The sequence below is a fragment of the Triticum urartu genome, chromosome 6A (assembly GCF_056163025.1).
Source record: "Triticum urartu cultivar PI428250 chromosome 6A, HENAU_Tu73, whole genome shotgun sequence".
Lineage (NCBI taxonomy): Eukaryota > Viridiplantae > Streptophyta > Magnoliopsida > Poales > Poaceae > Triticum > Triticum urartu.
In genome coordinates, this window is record NC_141878.1 from 560786678 (window position 1) to 560808531 (window position 21854).

The window sequence follows — 21854 nt, forward strand, 5'->3', positions numbered from 1 at the left end:
GCCCGCCCAAGCCTTGCCCTCGAGCGATGGCATCTTAACATCATACGTATCATTATCAAGTGGCATCAACTGGCATAGGGCAAGGGCTCCGTCGTGCCGGCGCCAGTCATCAGGGTCACGGTGAAGAAGATAGGGGAGATCAAACCGCTCCTTGACTCTTGGGTTCTTTGTAATGATGTTATTAGTTGAGTCGAGAATGGGCTTGAACGAACCTGCCATGCTAGCCGAGGTGATGACGTCGCACCGATCAATGAGTTCCTCCACAACGTCATCTTTCAGATCGGGGCAAGAATAACGGGGTCGTTTCTGGCCTGTTCCCTCCATGGAGAAGATGATTGAACAATGGCAGAAGAAAGGGTGAAGGGCTGAAGGAAAATGGAGGAGGGAGAGGAAGAGCGTGCGACAGCAGTTCCAAATCAAGAGGGAAAGGCAAAGAGTCGGTGGACGGTTGCGGGTTCGCCACGGTTCACGAAGAGGCGACCCGGCCTACACGTCCGTTCGGAAATACTCCTACTACTCGCCATCGTCTCACTGATATGTTGGAACAGGACCACATGTCAACGAAACATGGTGTGTAATTTCTCGTGCAAAATTCGATCTGGTCGCGTTGGCCCGAGGTGCCGCATTAGTTATCAACCTTTATTTTTTTAATGGTGTGTCGATCAGTTTTGAAGCACGACTAACTGGTACTGTACATGGAGAGGATGACAGCAGGGACCCGCCAAGGTCATGGTAGTATGCAAGCAAGTGCCTCCTTATTTCAAGCCAATAAAAAATGGCTCCTCGTAGTGGATTTCTGACATCTGGGTCCCATGCCACTGTCAACGTAGTCAATAAACAAGAGAATTGCACAACGAGCGGCTGACACCAGGGACCCAGCAGCTCGCCCAGTTATTTTTGTTTTCGGTTAATTTGATAAATGCCACTCCAAATCTGGTGTATCCGAGAAATGCCACTGCAATTTCCAAACTTTGAAAAATGGCATTTCATTCCATTTCTAGTGGCATTTTTCGAAGTCTGGAGTGGCGTTTTTCAAAGTTTGCAAACTGCAGTGGCGTTTTTCAAAGTTTGCAAAAATTGCAGTGGCATTTTTCAAATTTTGGAAATTGCAGTGGCATTTTTATGAATCGCCATAATTGGAGTGGCATTTATCTAATTTGTTTTTGAGACAGAAGCAGGGTGTCAAATGGGCTGTGCGGGACACTCTGGCCTGTCTAGACAACCTTTTCTTTTATGTTTACCACAGACCAGCCCAGTAGTTTTTTTCTTTCTGAAAATGGCTAGCCCAGTTCTTTTGTTATTTGTCAAGTAAGTCGCTTTATCAGGCCTGCTGGGCTGCAAATCTTTCAAGACGAGGAGAGCTTCATTCGGTTGGCCGAGAAAATGGCCTATCAGTAATGAGAAATGGGTTGTACATTTTTAAAACACATAAAACCAGCAATTATTTTCAATTTTTTTTTCATTTCGAGATTTAAAATTGCATTGATTTTTATGCGTGGACAATTTATTGGATTTTATATTGACTAGCAAATGTGCCCGTGCGTTGCAACGGGAGAACAAAAATCCTCGCACATTGCTTGAGATCCATCTGTGTTGCCACTTCTCCTCTTCATCACCATCACAGATGGTGGTCTTGTTATCCACCAATTAACAATGCACGCTCTCAATTCCAAGGTGGTGAGTTTGATAAACACAGTCTAGCACGCCACTTTCACAAGACCTCCCTACACCGACTTGTAATTTTGTAGACAATGCTCGTGCTTTGCTACGAAATAAATGTTGGTTACTATGAACCACCATTGGACCGGTCAAGGTACCATTATATGGAGCGTCGGTTATGTTGTATATGATGAGGAGCATTGCACACTTATCCTTATCCTTCGGCTAATATTATAGGGAAAGTGAGGATTTCTTATCGGAAACACCGGGCGATGAGTTCGATTGGTGGTGCATTGGTGACAGGTGCCAATGGATCATGCAGTGACGGCTTCTTCCTAGCGACGCCCAATAGTGGAGTGCGTCGATGATGGGCACTGGCTGGTCGATCAGATGTCTCTCCTTGTTCACCCCCTCCGACCATCAGCGCACTATGTTGATGTAGATGACACGGGACATAATTAGTGAAACACCACCAACGAAAGATGAAACTCACCTACCTGAGATCATGTGTTGCAACGGGAGAAAAAATGTAGTGAGCACTGCAAAACATATTGCACTTCATGCAAAATTTTGTATTACTAAGATTTGTGGGGAAATAAATGAAATCTTTTAGCAGTCATATCAATATTAGATCTAGAAGGACGGTCTTAATTTTTTAATGAGTAACGAAAATAGGTCCAAAAATATAAAAACTCTTCAACTATAACGACCATATATTTTCCGATGTCAACGACATTTTTTAGGGAAATTAGTGAATTTGTCTCCTAGAAAATGGATCCATGTTGTTTAGGCTACAACAAACTCATAGTTGATGGTTGTATTGTATCACCACTGATTTCCGTGGGTGTTGGATTAATAGTTCATCCTCTCTCTCTCTCTCTCAGAGAGATACTCATAGTTATTTTTTACCATTTTCACCTTACGAAAGGGTTGATCAGTTACACCTTACATGAAATCACCTGAAACAATGTACATGTGATGTATTATTTGGCACCTCGTGTACCTTTATTTTCTTGGTATTGCAAATACGGCCCATATGACTCCAAACAACACCTGCCCCCTTCATCCATGCATGCAGCAATATATAGAGTTCATTCCTTCTTTTAATCCACCAAATTTATTCACTTTCCGGCCCCTTCATCCATGCAGGTAGCCACATGGAGTCCATTCCTTCTTTTAATCCGCCAAATTTGTTCGCTCTATTAATTCCTTTTCTTTCCTTCCCAAGGCACAGCCAAATTTATTCTCTCTATTAATTTCTTTCCTTCTTAAGGGCACATTGAATTTTATTTTATTCTTTCTTCAAATTCCTTTCCTTCCCTAGTTTTATTCCTTCTTTTCAATCCTTTCCTTTCTCCTTATACGTATTTTGATTCCCGGTCTAGCTTTTTTTTTGCATGGAGTCTAGCTTATTGAGTTGATTGTTACCTAATAACTTGAAGACGTATATAAATTGATGAGGTTGGACGTAAAAGGGCGATGTGGTACTATTCAATAGACAAACGTACGGTAAAAAATCAGCACAAGATGATCTAGCTCAGTTGGCGGTTGGTGGAAGTCCTTTATTGGAGGTTGCGAGTTCAATTCCTTATACCAGCAAATATTTTTGCCTCCCCATCTCGGACTGCTATTGGGCTGCCTGACACGACCTAGATGGGCCGGCCACAGTCGAGGCGTTAAAATCGGCAAAAAAATCATGTGAGGCCAACCATGGACGGACGGAAAATTAGTACCATCTCGGATAGTAAAAAAATTCAGAAAAAAATAATATGGGGTGAACGGATGAAAAAAATTGGAGAAACGCACCTTGCTTTATTAGTAGGTATAGATATACATTTATTTTTAAAATCAGTCTGAATGTGACTCGAAATTTCGGGATTAAAAACAGTTCAGACCGCACCGACATATGCAAAATTTCGTATAATTTTTTAACCGTGGCCACAATATGGGCTGTAATGCTAACATAAAGAATATGGGCTCCAAAAAAACCCGTAGGAATTAGCAAATGGGCTGTAAATTATTTGAAATAATGGCAGATGGGATGTATGCTGTTTTCCACAGATTTGAGGCTTTCCACAGATGGCCTGTATACAGTTGGATGTCCATCCAACGGCCGTCGTGCTTCTTCAATCTCTGCTCTTCCTGCTCCAGCCGCTCAAACAAGCGTCGGCGGGACTGCCTGCTCCCTCCTCCCCGTGGCCGGCTGTGCTGCCGCCCAGGCCTCACCGCCCGACCGTACTCCCATCGCTGGCCTAGCCATCCCTCAACTCACCCGCATCTGCTGTTATTCTCCGGCGACGGCAGACGAACCAGTAAACCCTCGTACAGTCGTACTCCCCTCCGCGTGGGAAACAACTGCCGAGTCTTCCCTGCCTCCATGTTGTCCCCTTCCTAGGCCTTGCCGTCGTCCACCGCCCTGGTGCTCTCGGCGCCGCATGGTCAACGTGGTCAAGGAACGACTTTCATCGGACGTGGACTGTACATGGAGAGGCTGACAGCTAGGTCCACGGCCGCAGCAAGGAAGTGCCTCCTTATTACGCAGAAAATAATGATTCCTCCACCTGACAGCTGGGACCCACCGGACGGGCCACTGTATTTCGCGAAAAAAACGTCTCCCCCTGACTGCTGGGACCCACTAGCTACATCTTCGCATGCAAGGAATTGCGTCCGGGCAAAAAAAACGATTCGCCCCTGACTGCTGGGACCCACCAGCTACATCTTCGCAGGCAAGGAAGTGCCTGACAGTCGGGACCCACCTGGTCAAAGCATACATAGCGTTGTCATTCTGGTCACGAACGTGTACGTACATACTGGTCGATGTAGAGACGCGCACGTGTCGTAGTAGAGGCGGGCACGTAGCATGTACACGTACATACAGCGGCCGGAGTGCAAGAAAGAAAATATGGCCACGTATGTGTACATACGGGCGGGGTCTCGAACGCCTACTCGCGCATACGTACGGCGAGGGCTCGTGTACATGGCTGGGTCGGAACGGAGAAACAACGTTGTCGTCGTGTTCATGGGGAGGCAATGGAATGCATCGTTTTCATGGGGAGGCAACGGAATGCGTCGTGTTAATGGGGAGGCAACGGAATGTGTCGTGTTCATCGGGAGGCAACGGAACGCGTGGGAGCCAACCGGCTGGGTCGGAACGGAATGCGTGGTCATGTTCATCGGGAGGGCTTGGATGGAACAGGCGATGGAAACGAGGCCTGGCGTACCGCACAACGGAGGAAACGGACCTCCTACGTTTGGAATGGGGTCCTGTTGATCGGGCGGGGTCTGGCGTACCGCAAAACGGAGGAAACGGACCTCCTACGGTCGAAACGGGAGTCCTGTTCATCGGGGGGGGGGGGGGGGGGTGGCGTACCGCAAAACGGAGGAAACAGACTTGTGTTGGAGCGCTACAGTCGAAACGGGGGTCCTGTTCATCGGGAGGGGTGTGGCGTACTGCAAAACGGGACTCCACGGGATACTGTTCATCTCTACCGTCGACCCCCTCCAGCCTCCACGAGCTACTGTTCATCCACCATCGACCTCCTCCAGCCTCCACCTGCGACTGTTCATCCACGGGCTCCTGTTCATCCAGCCTCCACCGCGCGCTACTCCACGGGCTACTATTCAACCAGCCCTCTCCACGGGCTCCTGTTCAACCACCCCTCCACGGGCTACTGTTCATCCTGCCCTCCACTGTCTACTGTTCATCATGCCCTCCACGGGGTGGTCCTGTTCATCCAGCCCTCCATGGGGTCCTATTCATCCAGCGCCAACCGGCTCGATCGATCGGGGTCCTGTTCATCCAGAGGCAACACCACGGGGTCCTGTTCATCCACACCCACCGTGAACTGTTCATCCACCCCCCCCCCCCGCAACGCTCACTGTTCATCTAGAGGCAGCATCGATCGGCTTCAGTTAGCAGCAGTAGCGAAGGAATCACTCGATTAGGTTCAGTTAACAGACATCGATCGATCGCTCGGGTTCAGTAACGCGTAGCCTGCAGTGCAATCGCTCGGGTTCAGTTAGAGCCCAACGCCTCGCTCGTGTTCAGTTAGAGCCAACGCCTCGCACACACGCACATACGTGTACGAGAGAAACGCGCATCGCTCGGCCCCCGACCTCCCACCGTAACCGGGAACTCCCCGAAATTTTCCTCCTCCTCACTTCTACCACGGTTTTTTCCGTCATGGACGGCCCAAAGAATGTCATGCAGCTGCGTCTCCGGCCCGCCCAGGACGAAAAGCCCATTTTCTGTCATGATTTTTTTCTCATAGAAGTAGGAGCCCACCACATCTATGATGATACCGGGTTTTGTCACAATTATCGTCATAGAAGTATCATATGTATGACACAAAAAAATTCGTTCGGCCCAAAATGTCACGGATGTGTCTTTTTTTTGTAGTGAAACTTTTTCAAAAAGGAAAGTGAAAGTGAGAGAGACAAGCATTGTTGAAGTGGGAGAGCTCCTTGAACTTTGTTCATGCTCATGGCAACTTTGTGAATCTTGATTACAGAAAATTTTCAAAAAAAATAATTATCCCCTTGTACAATTCCATTGTATTATAAAAAATTATGTGCCAAGGTTTGCCTTTAGGATGTTTTAGATGCTTGTTGATTTGTACAGTGCAGGACAGAAACTTTGTCTGTAGTGCGCGATTTTACGTTTTTAGCTGGAACGTCAAATGGTTCTAATTCTTTCTGCACTGTCTTACTATACAAATTGTTTATTTTTCCTAATTTTGGCAGAATTTTTTAAGTATCAGAAGTATGGTGAATGTTCAGATTATTACAGACTGTTCTGTTTTAGACAGATTCTGTTTTTGATGCATAGTTTGCTTGTTTTGATGAAACTATCAATTTATATCAGTGGATTAAGCCATGAAAAAGTTATATTACAGTAGACACAATGCAAAAACAGAATATGAATTGGTTTGCAACAGTACTTAGAGTAGTGATTTGCTTTATTATACTAACGGATCTTACCGAGTTTTCTGTTGAAGTTTTGTGTGGATGAAGTGTTCGATGATCGAGAAGGTCTCGATGTGAGAAGAAGGAAGAGAGGAAAGAGCTCAAGCTTGGGATGCCCGAGGCACCCCAAGTAAATATTCAAGGAGACTCAAGCGTCTAAGCTTGGGGATGCCCCGGAAGGCATCCTCTCTTTCTTCCACAAGTATCGGTATGTTTTCGGATTCGTTTCGTTCATGCGACATGTGCAATATTGGAGCGTCTTTTGCATTTAGTTTTCATTTTTCTTTTATTCACCATGCTGGTATGAGGTAGTCCTTGGTTGATTTATAGAATGCTCTATGCACTTCACTTATATCCTTTGAGTATGGCTTTATCGAATGCTTCATGCGCTTCACTTATATCATTTGAAGTTTGGATTGCATGTTTCTCTTTAGATAGAAAACCGCCATTTGTAGATTGCTCTTTTGTTTCACTTATATTTGTTAGAGCGTGGGCATATCTTTTGTAGAAAGAATTAAACTCTCTTGCTTCACTTATCTATTTAGAGAGATGACAGGAATTGGTCATTCACATGGTTAGTCATAAAATCCTACATAAAACTTGTAGATCACTGAATATGATATGTTTGATTGCTTGCAATAGTTTTGCGATATAAAGATGGTGATATTAGAGTCATGCTAGTGGGTAGTTGTGGATTGTAGAAATACTTGTGTTGAGGTTTGTGAGTCCCGTAGCATGCACGTATGGTGAACCGTTATGTAACAAAGTTGGACCATGAGATATTTATTGATTGTCTTCCTTATGAGTGGCGGTCGGGGACGAGCGATGGTCTTTTCCTACCAATCTATACCCCTAGGAGCATGTGCTAAGTACTTTGTTTCGATGACTAATAGATTTTTTGCAATAAGTATGTGAGTTCTTTATGACTGTTGAGTCCATGGATTATACGCACTCTCACCCTTCCATCATTGCTAGCCTCTTCGGTACCGTGCATTGCGCTTTCTCACCTCGAGAATCGGTGCAAACTTCACCGGTGCATCCAAACCCCGTGATATGATACGCTCTGTCACACATAAACCTCATTATATCTTCCTCAAAACAGCCACCATACCTACCTATCATGGCATTTCCATAGCCATTCCAAGATATATTGCCATGCAACTTCCATCATCATCACATACATGACTTGAGCATTCATTGTCATATTGCTTTGCATGATCGTAAGATAGCTAGCATGATGTTTTCATGGCTTGTTCGTTTTTTGATTTCATTGCTATGCTAGATCGTTGCACATCCCGGTACACCACCGGAGGCATTCATATAGAGTCATATCTTTGTTCTAGCATCGAGTTGTAGTAACGAGTTGTAAGTAAATAGAAGTGAGATGATCATCATTATTAGAGCATTGCCCCAGTGAGGAAAGGATTATGGAGACTATGATTCCCCGACAAGTCGGAATGAGACTCCGGACAAAAAAAAAGAGAAAGGCCAAAAAAAGAGAAGGGCCAAAAAAAGAGAAAATAAAAATAATAAAAAATGAGAGAAAAAGAGAGAAGGGGCAATGTTACTATCCTTTTACCACACTTGTGCTTCAGAGTAGCACCATGTTCTTCATATAGAGAGTCTCTTGAGTTATCACTTTCATATACTAGTGGGAATTTTCATTATAGAACTTGGCTTGTATATTCCGATGATGGGCTTCCTCAAATGCCCGAGGTCTTCATGAGAAAGCAAGTTGGATGCACACCACTTAGTTTCCAGTTTGAGCTTTCATACACTTATAGCTCTAGTGCATCCGTTGCATGGCAATCCCTACTCACTCACATTGATATCTATTGATGGGCATCTCCATAGCCCGTTGATACGCCTAGTTGATGTGAGACTATCTTCTCCTTTTTGTCTTCTCCACCATCATATTCTATTCCAGCTATAGTGCTATGTCCATGGCTCACGCTCATGTATTGCATGAAAGTTGAAAAGTTTTGAGAACGTCAAAAGTATGAAACAATTTCTTGGCTTGTCATCAAGGTTGTGCATGATGTGAATATTTTATGTGGTGAAGATGGAGCATAGCCAGACTATATGATTTTGCAGGGATAACTTTCTTTGGCCATGTCATTTTGAAAAGACATGATTGCTTTATTAGTGGGCTTGAAGTATTATTGTTTTTATGTCAAATAATAGACTATTGCTTTGAATCACTCGTGTCTTAATATTCATGCCATGATTAGCTATGTGATCAAGATTATGCTTGGTAGCATTCCACATCAAAAAATATCTTTTTTATCATTTACCTACTCGAGGACGAGCAGGAATTAAGCTTGCGGAGTCTGGTCTCCATCGTATCAATAATTGTAGATTGTTCCATGCCAATATTCTACAACTTTCATATACTTTTGGCAACTTTTTATACTATTTTTGGGACTAACATATTGATCCAGTGCCCAGTGCAAGTTCCTGTTTGTTGCATGTTTTTTGTTTCACAGAATATCCATATCAAACGGAGTCCAAACGGAATAAAAACTGAAAGAGATTTTTTTTGGAATATATATGATTTTTGGGAAGAAAAATCCATGCGATACGATGCTTGAGGGGCCCACGAGGCAGGGGGCCCGCCCCAGGGGGGCAGGTGCGCCCCTGACCCTCGTGGCCACCCCGTAAGGCGGTTGATGCCCTTGTTTCGCCGCAAGAAAGCTAATTTCTGGATAGAACACGTGTCAAAATTTCAGCCCAATCAGAGTTACGGATCTTCGGGAATATAAGAAATGGTGAAAGGGTAGAATCTGAGAACGCAAAAACAGAGAGAGACAGAGAGACAGATCCAATCTCGGAGGGAGTCTCGCCCTTCCCATGCCATGGAGGCTATGTACCTGAGGGGAAACCCTTCTCCCATCTATGGAGGAGGTCTAGGAAGAAGAAGAAGGAGGGGGGCTCTCTCCCCCTCCCTTCCGGTGGCGCTGGAGTGGCACCGGGGGCCATCATCATCACCGCAATCTTCACCAACAACTTCACCGCCATCATCACCAGCTCTTCCCCCCTCTATGCAGCAGTGTAACCTCCCTTTTACCCGCTATAATATCTACTTAAACATGGTGCTCAACGCTATATATTATTTCCCAATGATGTATGGCTATCCTATGATGTTTGAGTAGATCTGTTTTGTCCTATGGGCTATTTGATGATCGTGATTGGTTTGAGTTGCATGTTTTATTATTGGTGTTGTCCTATGGTGCTCTCTGTGTCGCGCAAGCGTGAGGGAAACCCCCTATAGGGTGTTGCAATACATTCATGATTCGCTTATAGTGGGTTGCGTGAGTGACTGAAACACAAACCCGAGTAAGGGGGTTGTTGCGTATGGGATAAAGGGGACTTGATACTTAAATGCTATGGTTGGGTTTTTACCTTAATGATCTTTAGTAGTTGCGGATTCTTGCTAGAGTTCCAATCATAAGTGCATATGATCCAAGTAGAGAAAGTATGTTAGCTTATGCCTCTCCCTCAAATAAAATTGCAATAATGATTACCAGTCTAGTTATCGATTGCCTAGGGACAAATAACTTTCTCGTAACAAAAAGCTCTTTACTAAAACTAACTTAGTTGTGTCTTTACCTAAACAACCCCTACTTTTTATTTACTTGCTCTTTATTATCTTGCAAACCTATCCAACAACATCTACAAAGTACTTCTAGTTTCATACTTGTTCTTGGTAAAGCGAATGTCAAGTGTGCGTAGAGTTGTATCGGTGGTCGATAGAACTTGAGGGAATATTTGTTCTGCCTTTAGCTCCTCGTTGGGTTCGACACTCTTACTTATCGAAAACTGTTGCGATCCCCTATACTTGTGGGTTATCAGGAGGGTGCCCTCTCGGCACCCGGCAGTGAAGTACTCGACGGCCTGCACCTCGTGCACGCCCTCGCAAGAGTTGCGTAGCTCGGCCCAGCGCGTGAGGTAGTCGCAAGTCGACTCGTTGGTGCCTTGGACGCACAAGGAGACCTGGCAAGGCTTGGGCGGCCCCTTGTACGTGCTGGTGAAGTTGCGGATGAAGGCTTTAGTGAAATCGACCTAGCTGTTGATGCTGCGGGGCTTCAGGCTGTTCAGCCATGTCCGGGCTGTGCCTTGGGGCATGAGCGGAACGTACTCCACGGCAACATGCTTGTTGCCGTTGGCGATGCTGATGGCTGTAGAGTAGTTGACCAGCCAGTCCTCCAGCTTCACGGAGCCGGTGTACTTGGGCGTATCTCTCGGGAGAGTGAACCCTTTGGGGAAGGGCTCATCTCGGATGCGGGGGCCAAAACAAGGCGGACCCAACTCGTCTTCTTCTTCTAGTGCCAGGGATCGATTGAGGCGGTCGATCCGTTGGCGGGCGTCGTTCTCTCCGACCCCTTCTCGACGACCAAGGCGGTGGGGAAATGCGCCTCTCCCTGCGGGGAGGGGGAGGCGGACAGTCGTCTCGTTGCCGTACTGCCCTTGGGCGGCCGTCTTAGTCGCGCTCGATGGTGATGCGAGTCCGGCTGCGGCTGTGTCGGGTGGTAGGTGCGATATATGCCAACGGGTGGCTTATCATTGTGGGACCCAGTAAGACGTCGCCGGTGCCTGGAAACGGGATGAGGCGAAGACATGCACGCCGGCGAATCTTACCCAGCTTCGGGGCTCTCCGTGGAGATAACACCCCTAACACTGCTCTGCAGGGTCTCCGTATGATCACTAGATGAACAAGTAGCTACACGATGCTCCTTGAGCTGTTCAGCGAGAGGAGGAAGAAGGGCACGACTCGCTCTCTTCTCCTCCCTATGTGGTGTCTAAAACTAGCAGGGATCAACCCTTTGCATGGGTGTGCCGGGGGGTTTATATAGGCCTACCCCCCCGGGGGTACAATGGTAATCCGGCTGCGCATGGGGCCCAGCCGTCTGTGTCTACACTCGCCGGCTTCTGCGCCGGCTGCTGGGGCCCACCGGCTGGTGGGTCCCGCCGGCTGCCGGCTCCTTGGTCGACAGGCAGGCCCCATTGTCCAGGGCCCGGTCGGGGGCTGGTTACTGTTGCTCAATCCTGGTGACGAGGGCTTCGCCGAGGTGGGCGTGGCTACAATTCCGTCGTCCGGCGGGTGATCGCTGTAGCCTCACCGCGTCCTGTCTCCTTAATGGGGCGTCTCCTTCGAGGGAGGTGGCAAGCCGGCTATGGAGAGCCGGCTTTGTCTTGGGCCGAGTGGGGGGTGGCCTGGCCGCCTTCAGGTATCTCTCTGCCCAAAGGGGCCCACCGCCCGTGGGCCTCACTGGCAGCCCGTCGTGGATGACATCAGGGTCAACGTGGCAACAGTGCTGCGCCGGACGGGCCATGGCCACCCATACAGCGCACTGTGCCAGGCGTGCTCCGGGATTCGGGGGTGGCAGGCTTTACTGTAGCCACGCCCCATCACATCACTGTTACGTGGATGCAGACTTCGAGGGTACGGTCTTGACCGCTTTGTGCGAGCCGGCCTCTTGGAGTCGGCCTTCTCGCGGCCGGCTTCTCGGAGTCGGCCCTCCCGCGGCTTTCTTCATGAGGGCTGAAGTCGGGCCGCCTTCCGATAGTCGGCCTGTTAGACAGCCGGCAAGGGGAAGGCGGCCCCGCATCTTGGATTCTTGAGGGCCGGATCGGCTCGTAATTTTTTTAGAAGGGCCAGGGGAGCCGGCTAGGCTACCCGTGGCCATTTACTCCGACAGTAGTCCCTGAAGCTGATCGAGCTTCGAGGCTGACATAGGGACGAGAAGCTTGGTCAGCTTCCTATCCCGAGGGGCTGGCTTTGCTTGTGTGCGCCATCTTCGGAAAGCTCCGTTTCTCGCAGGCGGGAACGCGGGTCGCCCTGCGAGCTGACTGCGCGCCATCCCGCGGGCCACGTGGCAAGGAAATCCTGCCAACGCACGCGCGTGACGGGACGGCGACACAGGCCCGGGCCCGCCACTCGTAGGCCTCGGCCCGAGCGCGGATCTTCTGCGGCCCACACGGACCGCTCGCCTTCCCGCGGCGGTTTTATTATGCCATCAGGGCACAATAATTGCGGGACGTGGGGGAGTGGGCGCAGTTGATCCCCACGTTCCCCCACGCCACACCTCCTCGGCTCCGCCGCGCGGGTCTATAAGTAGGAGGAGGAGGGGGAGCGGCAGAGGCTCGCACGCTCTCCCTCGCTCCGCCCCTTCTCGCCTTCCTTCTTCTTCCCTTCGCCGCCATAGCAACCCATTGCCACGCCATTCCGCCGTCGGGCCTCTCGGCTCCTTTGGTCCTCCCGTAGCGGGGTCGTGCACGTCTCCACCATCGCTTCGTCTTGCTCCCTGCCGCATCGCTCCCATGGAGCTGTCGAGCTCGTGGGATGGCTCCAACGTCCACGAGGACCACGTCGAGTTCCTTCGCCGGACGCGGCGCCTGCCGGGCGAGAACTTCATGCGGGTTTGTCGGGCGCCGGAGAAGGAGATCTCGCTGGCGCCGGAGGAGGGCGAGCGGGTGATCTTCTGCTCGCACTGCCTGCGCGGCTTCGGCCTCCCGGCGAGCGGATTCCTTCGAGCTTTCCTTGAATTCTACCACCTCCAGCCGCATCACCTCACGCCCAACGCGGTGATGCTGCTGTCGGCTTTCGTCACCCTGTGCGAGGGCTTTCTTGGGGTTCTCCCCACTCTTGAGCTTTGGGGGGGAATTCTTCCAGAGCAAGCTTGGCACCGTCGTCGCGGGCGTGCCCGCCCCCTGCGGAGCCTTCATTGCCATGAGGCGGACGGGCGAGAACAATCCGTTCCCGCCCATCCCGCTGATCCAGTCGGTGAAGCTCTGGCAGAAGTCCTACTTTTACGTGAAGAACGTCGCCCAGCAAGGCGACTACGTCAACCTGCCGGCTTACGTAGCCGGCCCGCTGGCTGGGAGGCAACCTTCGTGGAGCTACCGGCCCAGGTCGCTGTCTCAGGTCGGGAACGCAGCCGTCTCCCGGCTTCGGGTGATGATCCAGTCGGAGGGCCTGACCGGAGCCGACTTGGTGGCCGCCTTCGTGGAGCGCCGAGCACTTCCGCTCCAAGGCCGGCCTCACATGATTTGCCAGATGAGCGGTCGCTTCGACCCGTGCCGGCTGAGCACCAGGGAGATGCCTCATGCAGAGGTGTCTTACATGGTAAACTACATCTCCAACTGCAAGCTCGCCGAGGATTGGCGATACGTCAAGGGGCCGTATTCCCGCGCCAACCCTCCGCCTGCCATAAGTTTTTCTTCATTTTCTTCCTTTTGTAGCCGGCCTCATGATAGCCGACCTCTGATCAGTTGGTTTGCCCTTAGCAGAACCCTCTTCTTCCGCCGACGGCTGGGGCTGCAGGGGTAGAGCGCCAGCTCCTCCCTGACTGCACGGTGGACGACGCCGATGATCCGGACCTGGGAGCGGCCGCCTTGGAAGACACCATCATGGGGGAAGGCGACGAGGCAGGAGGCGCGGGGCCCGGAGCTGGCTTCGAGGACTGGCCGGACGACGACGAGGTCGAAGCCGCCCCGCACCGCCAGCCGGCGCTTGATCATCAAGGCGCGGGCCCTTCTACCGCGCCGGCTGCCCGTGGCGGCGCACAGAAGCGCCGGGCCGCGTCGACCTTCTTCGGCAGCCGGCCGAAGAAATCCAAGGCTTCCACGGCGGCGACCAAGCGGGATGAGGCGGCCGCGAAGGCGGCCCGCTTCCGCAAGGCGGTTAAACAACCGCAGGCGATCTCGGCGTAAGTCGTCGAACGTCTTGTATATTATATATATATATATATTTTGTTGTCCTTTTCGATTGAAGCCCTTCTAAACCTTTCTTTGCTTGCCGGACAGGGCACCGCTTTCCCTTGAGCGAGGTCCTGGCGGCTCCGTAGTCGGGCCGACTGGAGGGTCCTCAGGCTCCTGTCGCGTGGATCCCCGCGCGGACCTTAGGGAGGCCACAGAGCGGAACGCACAGGAGGCGCGGGAGGAGCGGGAGGTGGCGGAGCGAAGGACCGCCCAGGCGGCGAAGGAGCAGGCCGATGCGGCGACCAAGGCCCGGGCGGAGGCAGCAGCCGTGGAGACGAAGGCGGAGGCCTCGCACAGCCAGCCTCCGCTGCTCGTCATTCCCCTCCGCACCGTGGCCCCCGACATCCCCGTGCCCCCGTCGGAGGAGGTCGACCAAGACCTGCCGGTGATGGAGAGGAGGGAGGACCACGTGGTCTCCGTGGAGGGGGCGCTGCAGACGGCGCCGACTGGTGCGGGCCAAAGGGGCCAATCAGCCGCGGCGCTAGAGTAGCCGGCCGGGGGCGAGTCGGAGGCAGGAGCCGACCTCGAGGTGCAGCCGACATTGCGCCGGCGCGCACGGGGAGGCACCTCCACGCCGGAGCTGCATCGAGCTGTGGGCGCCAGCCAGACGGCGGAGGCCCTGGAGGCGGCCAGCGCCAGCACGTCCGAGTGGACTCCCAGCGGGGGGACGGGCGAGCTGAATGCGGCGGCCCAGGAGGTCCGGAACCGGCTTCAAGCCCAAGCCGCCTCGCTGCAGCGATACACCCAAGAGTTCCTCACGACGCGGGCCGTCATCCGGGTGAGTCTTCTGACCTTGGTTGTTTTGCTCTTTTGATTTCTTCCGTGGGGGCGCGTCAGCGCACCCACTGGGTGTAGTCCCCGAGTTCCGAGTCGGCTGCTGCGCAGGCGGCTTGGAACTTACTAGGTCCTGACAATTATCTTATTCTTGCCTCCTGTCTGATCTTCCAGGAGTATCATAACCTCCGCGCTGCTGCCTTCAACTCCCAGGCTCAGGAGCTGGGCCGGAGAACCGAAGACCTGACCAGCAGCCGGAGTGTGTGCTTTGTTTCGTTCATCTCCTGTGGGGGCGCGTCAGCGCACCCACTGGGTGTAGTCCCCGAGATCCGGGCCGACTGCTGAGCAGTCGGGTCGGATCTTCCTTGACGACTTCTTCCTTATTGATTTTCCTTTGTCTTCATGCTGGCAGGAGCCAATGCCGACTTGAGGGGCAGCTCAGTGGGGCGCAGGCCGCCCTTCGCGCCAAGGAAGCCGAATACATCACCTTGGTCCTGGAGCGTGACCGCCTGGCCAAGAAGTTGGCCGACCAGGAGGAGAGCCACAAGGCGGCCCTGAAGAAGGCGCAGGACAGCGAGGACGCCCTGAAGGCCAAGTTCGAGACTGAAGCGGCGGGCTGGGCTGAGACAAAGCAAGCGCTGAACGAAGGCTTTGGTCGTATTGAGGATTTGATCGATGGTAAGCCGCCTTCCTCACTCCTTGCTTGCCCCTTGCCCCCTGATTTGTGTTCTGACTTGTGTTGCTTTCTGTTCTCTGTGCAAACTACTTTCCCGGCTACTCCGTCTTCGCCACCCAAACCATCGAGGCCCATCGCGAGGCGCGCCGGCAGGCGGGGGCTGAAATCGCGCCGGATGCGAGCCGGACGCTCGAGGAGCAACTCTTGGCGGTCCAAGCCCGGCTGCAGCTGGCTCACCGTATGCTCCGCCGGCTCCAGCGCGCCGGGGCGCAGGTGTTGGCCGCCCTCTGGCCAGGCGAGACAATTCCCCGCACCCCGAGTCGGACTGCCGACTGGCTGGAGGTTGCGGTTGGCCGCTTCGAGGCCCGGAAGGCATCGGCGGCCCGGCTTGGGGCTGGGCGGGCGCTGGAGTTCGTCCGAGCCTGGTATCCGGGGCTGAACCTGGACCAGCTGCGCACCTGGCGGCTAGAGGCCGACGAGGAGATGGAGGAGGTGCGGTCGGCTATCGCTCAGCGTGCCTCGACGATCGCCGAGTGCACTGACGTCAGTGTCTTTGCTCCTAAAATAAATGACGACGGCGTTGCCCAGCCAGAGGAGTGGTTCGGGCTGGACCCGGCGGCGGGTGAGGACTCGGCAGAGGAGATCGCCTCCAGCGATGAAGGTGAAGACGACGAAGGAGAGGAAGGCGAAGACGTTGAGCCAGCCGGTGAAGCGGTCAGCCAGCCTCAACCTGACCGTGCCTCCAGCAACGAGGCGTGTGCAAGCGCGCCTTCTGCGGGAGGCGGTGATCATGCCGAGGTTCACCAGCCGGCCACTCCTCCAGCCGGCACTGCCGTCTCCACCGACCTGCCCGACTCGCCAGTCGCTCCCCTGGCTTAATCTGCCATCCTTGCTTTTCCTGTTTGTTACCCTTTGAACAATTTTTATTGAACTTGCGCAGTTCCACCCACTGGGGGTGTATTTGAACTATGTTGAATGCTGGCCTTTTGAAGGTCTTTTGTGTAAATATGATTGTGTGCGTGTTTGGTTTCCATTCACGTATGCTTTTTATCCTTAGGCTGTTTCCTTTGCCGCCTTCCCCTTTTGGGGAGGCAAGTACTCGAGCTTTCTTAGATTGAAGTGAGGTTAATGGAAACCGGCCGGCCGGCTACTCTAGTAGTCGGTCGGTGGTGGGAGAAAAACCGGCTTTTGTTATATTAGTCCGTTAGTCCCTAGCCGTTTTTCGTGTGGGCGTCCTTTCCTGCCTTTAACTCTTGCCAGCAGGATAGCCGGTTCTTCGAACTGCGACTTTTGGCAAGAGAAGGCTTGGGTGCCGGCACACTACTTGTCTGACCGCGGGTAGGACTTCTAATATAACTCCAGGCGGCCAGTCCCCGGGCCGACTAGTCGAACCGGGTGCTGGACGAAAAAAGTGAATGTAATGACAAGGTCATAAGCATAATATTCTTCATTTATAGATAAAAGATGGCAGTCCCCGAGCTCTCCTCGGGGGGCCTATCGTCTCATACTTAGTACAAAAGTTAGCGTGATACATACTGCATTTCAACTGTAAAATCTTCAGAGGAGGTTGGCGTTCCATGGTCGTTCCGACTCCTTGCCGGAATCATCTCTCTTGCGTGCCTTCGGCTTCTGTGCGTCGATTAGGTAGTAGGAGTCATTGCCTAAAGCTCTGCTGATGACGAAGGGGCCCTCCCAAGGGGCCGAGAGCTTGTGCTAGCCGGCTGTTTGCTGGATCAGCCGGAGCACAAGATCGCCCTCTTGGAAGGATCTTGGCTTGACCTTCCGGCTGTGGTAGCGGCGCAGGCCCTGCTGATAGATGGCGGACCGTCTGAGGGCTAATAGCCAGCCTTCTTCCAGCAGGTCGACGCCGTCTTCTCGTGCTTCCTTGGCCTCCGCCTCCGAGTACATGGTTACCCGAGGCGAGTCGAACTCGATGTCGGTTGGGATGACCGCCTCGGCACCATACACGAGGAAGAAAGGAGTAAAGACGGTTGACTTGTTTGGGGTAGTGCGCAGACTCCAGAGGACGGCCGGCAGTTCATCGAGCCAACAGCCGGCCGAACGCTCCAGTGGTACGACCAGTCGGGGCTTGATGCCGGCAAGGATGAGGCCGTTGGCTTGCTCGACCTGGTCGTTTGACTGCGGGTGGGCAACGGACGCTAAGTCCAACCGGATGCCCTGCATCGCGCAGAAACGTGCCAAGGCTCCCTTGGCGAAATTCATGCCATTGTCGGTGATGATGCTGTGTGGCACGCCGTACCGAGTTGTTATGTCTGCGATAAATGTCACGGCAGTCGGCCCATTCAGCTTCTTGATCGGCTTTGCCTCAATCCATTGGTGAATTTGTCCACAGTGACAAGCAGATGTGTCATGCCGCTGCGCGCCGTCTTGAATGGGCCCACCATGTCCAGTCCCCAAACGACGAAGGGCCAAGTGAGGGGAATGGTCTTGGGTGCAGAAGCCGGCATGTGTTGCTTGGAGCTGAAGAGTTGGCACCCTTTGCAATGTTTAACTAACTCCTTGGCGTCATCCAAAGCAGTCGGCCAAAAGAAACCATGGCGGAAAGCTTTGGCGACGAGTGATCTTGAGGCCGCATGGTGGCCGCATTCTCCTTGGTGGATGTCTCTGAGGATTGCAATGCCCTTCTCTTGATCGACACATCGCTGGAGGACTCCAGTGACACTACGCTTGACGAGCTCTCTGTTGATGATTGTGTATGCTCCGGCTCGGCGTTGGACTTGCCTTGCCTCTGTTTCATCAGCCGGCAGATCTTGGTTTATTAGGAAGTTGAGGATGGATTGAGCCCATGATGGAGCTGCGACTTCTTCTATTGCCAACACGGCTACTGCGACCAGGGCGGGCGGGCTGGGTGGTGAAATGCTGGAGTCGACCGCCGCCTATTGTGTTGGTGCATTCTCCGGGCCGACTACCGCAGTCCCCGAGCCGCGTGTGGCGGTCCCCGGGTCGGGCATAACTACGGAAGTCCCCGAGCCGCCTACTGATGTCCCTGGGCCGACTATCGAAGTCCCCGGGTCACCCGCTTGGTTCTTTGAGCCGGACCCGGCTGCATCGGGGTCAGGCGGCATGAATATGGAATCAGACTCTGGAGACGACTTGATAGACGGCTTGAGGAGGCGTTGTAGAGAGACGCCAGTTGGTATTGCTTGCCGAGTGGAGCCTATTCGAGCCAGGGCATCAGCTGGCTCGTTGTCGGCTCGCGGTACGTGGAGGAACTCGCATCCTTCAAAATACCCACTGATCTACTGAACGAGGAAGCCGTAGCTTTCCATATTTGCGTCCTTGGCATCCCAGTCGCCGGATGATTGCTGGACCACCAAGTCTGAGTCGCCATAACATAGGATCCGGCGAATGCCGAGTTCTTTGGCAAGCCGGAGCCCGTGTATGAGTGCCTCGTACTCGGCCACGTTGTTGGAAGCGGCAAAGTGAATTTGAAGTGTGTATCTGAGCTTGTCGCCTTTGGGAGAGGTGAGGATGACGCCGGCTCCCAAGCCGGTGCGCATCTTGGATCCATCGAAGTGCATGCGCCAATGAGTGGAGTCGGGAGCTGGTGGTAGGTACTAGGTCTCGGCCCAGTCCACGAGGAAGTCGGCCAATGCTTGGGACTTGATGGCGGTGCGAGGCTAGTAGAAGATCGTGTAGGGGGCCAGCTCGATGGCCCATTTCGCCACCCGGCCGGACGCATCCCGGCTGCCTATAGTCTCGGCCAGCGGGGCGGTGCATACAACCATGATGGGATGCTCTTGGAAGTAGGGCTTCAGCTTCTTGGCGGCGAAGTACACATCGTAGCACATCTTCTGGTAGTGTGGATAGTTCTGCTTCGAGGTAGACAGCACCTCGCTTAAATAGTACACCGGCCTCTGGACCGGCTGGGCTCGGCCCTCTTCTGGGCGTTGGACTACGATGAAGGTGCTGACCACCCGGCTGGTTGCGGCAATGTAGAGGAGCATGGGCTCTTTCTCAGTCGGCGCCGCCAGGATAGGCGGCGTGGCCAACATCTTCTTCAGCTCGTGAAAAGCTTGGTCGGCTTGGTCATTCCACTCGAAGTGGTTAGTCTTCTTCATGAGGCGGTAGAGGGGAAGAGCTTTCTCTCCGAGCCGGCTGATGAAGTGGTTCAGGGAGGCCAAGCATCCGATAAACTTCTGGACGTCTCGAAGTTTGGTGGGAATCTCCATTCTCTCAATGGCCTTGATCTTTACTGGGTTGCATTCGATGCCGCGTTCGGAAACCAGGAAGCCTAGGAGCTGGCCGGCTGGCACTCCGAACACGCATTTCTCGGGGTTGAGCTTGATTTGGAACCAGCGCAGGTTCTCAAATGTTTCCTTGAGGTCTTCCAGCAAGGTGCCGCGCTTCTCCGTCTTCACCACAATGTCGTCTACGTAGACGTGGGCATTTCTGCCGAGCTGCTTGAGGAGGCACTTCTGCATGCAACGCTGAAAAGTGGCATTGGCATTTCTCAAGCCGAATGTCATAGTCAGGTAGCAGAAGGCTCCGAATGGCGTGATGAAGGCGGTCTTCAGGCGGTCTGCCGGATCTAACTTTATCTGGTGGTATCCTGAGTAAGCATCCAAGAAACTCAACAGCTCGCATCCGGCCGTGGAGTTTATCACTTGGTCAATCCTCGGCAGGGCAAAGGGATCTTTGGGGTAGGCCTTGTTGAGGCTCGTGTAGTCTATGCACATGCGCCACTTGTTGTTCTTCTTTAGCATGAGGACTGGGTTGGCGAGCCACTCTGGAAAGAAAACTTCCATAATGAAGCCGGCTGCCAGAAGCCGGGCTATCTCCTCTCCCACAATCCTTCTTTTCTCCTCCGATAGTCGGCGGAGGGGTTGTTTGACTGATTTTGCGTCTTCTCAGACGTGTAGCTTGTGCTCGGCGAATTCCTTCGGAACACCCGGCATGTCCTTGGGGGACCATGCAAAGATGTCCCGATTCTCACGGAGGAAATCGGTGAGCTCGCCTTCCTATTTGCTATTTAGGTTTGCCCCGATGACGGCAAACCTCTCTGGGTGCTCGGGGTCAAGAGGTATCTTCTTCGTCTCCTTGGCCGGCTGGAAAGATCCTTGGGCATCATACTCCTTGGGATCGGGGGACAGGGCCGACTGTTTGCCGGCCATGGCCACGACTCGGTCCAACATCTTCTTTTCTTCGGCAATCACAAGGGACTCAGCCAGCCGGCTGCTGGCTGCTGCGCACTCGGAGGACTTGTTGTAATCGCCGGCTATGGTTATGACGCCCTTGGTGCTCGGCATCTTCATCTTGAGGTATGCATAGTGGGGAACTGCCATGAACCTGGCCAAGGCAGGTCGGCCAAGCAATGCATGGTAGGGGCTCTCCAGGTCCACCACTTCAAACCAGATTGCCTCCAGGCAGAAATGCTCCTTGTCCCCAAAAAGTACATCAATCTTGATCTTGCCAATGGGGGCGCAGGACATGTCGGGTACGATGCCATGGAACACAGTCCGAGTAGGCATGAGTTGCTTCGTCTTGACATTCAGCTTCTCCAGGGTGTCACGGTACAGGATGTTGATGCTGCTCCCGCCGTCTATCAGTACGCGGGAGAAACGGGCGACGCGTCTATCCGTTGCAAGGGTGGCATCCAAAACCAACGCATAAGAGCCGGGAGATGGCATCACCTCTGCGTGGTCGGCCCGACTCCAGTTGATAGGTTTTTCTGACCAGTGCATGTGCTCGACGGGGTTGGCAACGACCATGCTGAGTTCTTGGTGCTCTTGGCGTCTGCTGCGCTGGTCTTCGGGCTGGCTTGTAAAGACGATATAAGCGGCATGCTCATCGGGGAACTCATCGTGCACGGCTTCGACTGCAGGCCGAGCGGTCGGTGGCTGCGGAGCCGGAGGCGGCGCGAGCCCTTCGCCTTTGGAGATTCGGGTGAGCCAGTGGCACTTCCGGGTTGTGTAGTTGGATGGCTTCGCGCCGCTGTGGAACTTGCATGGGGCGTCGAGAGTCTGCTCGTAGGAGAAGGCCGGCTGCCAAGCCGGCT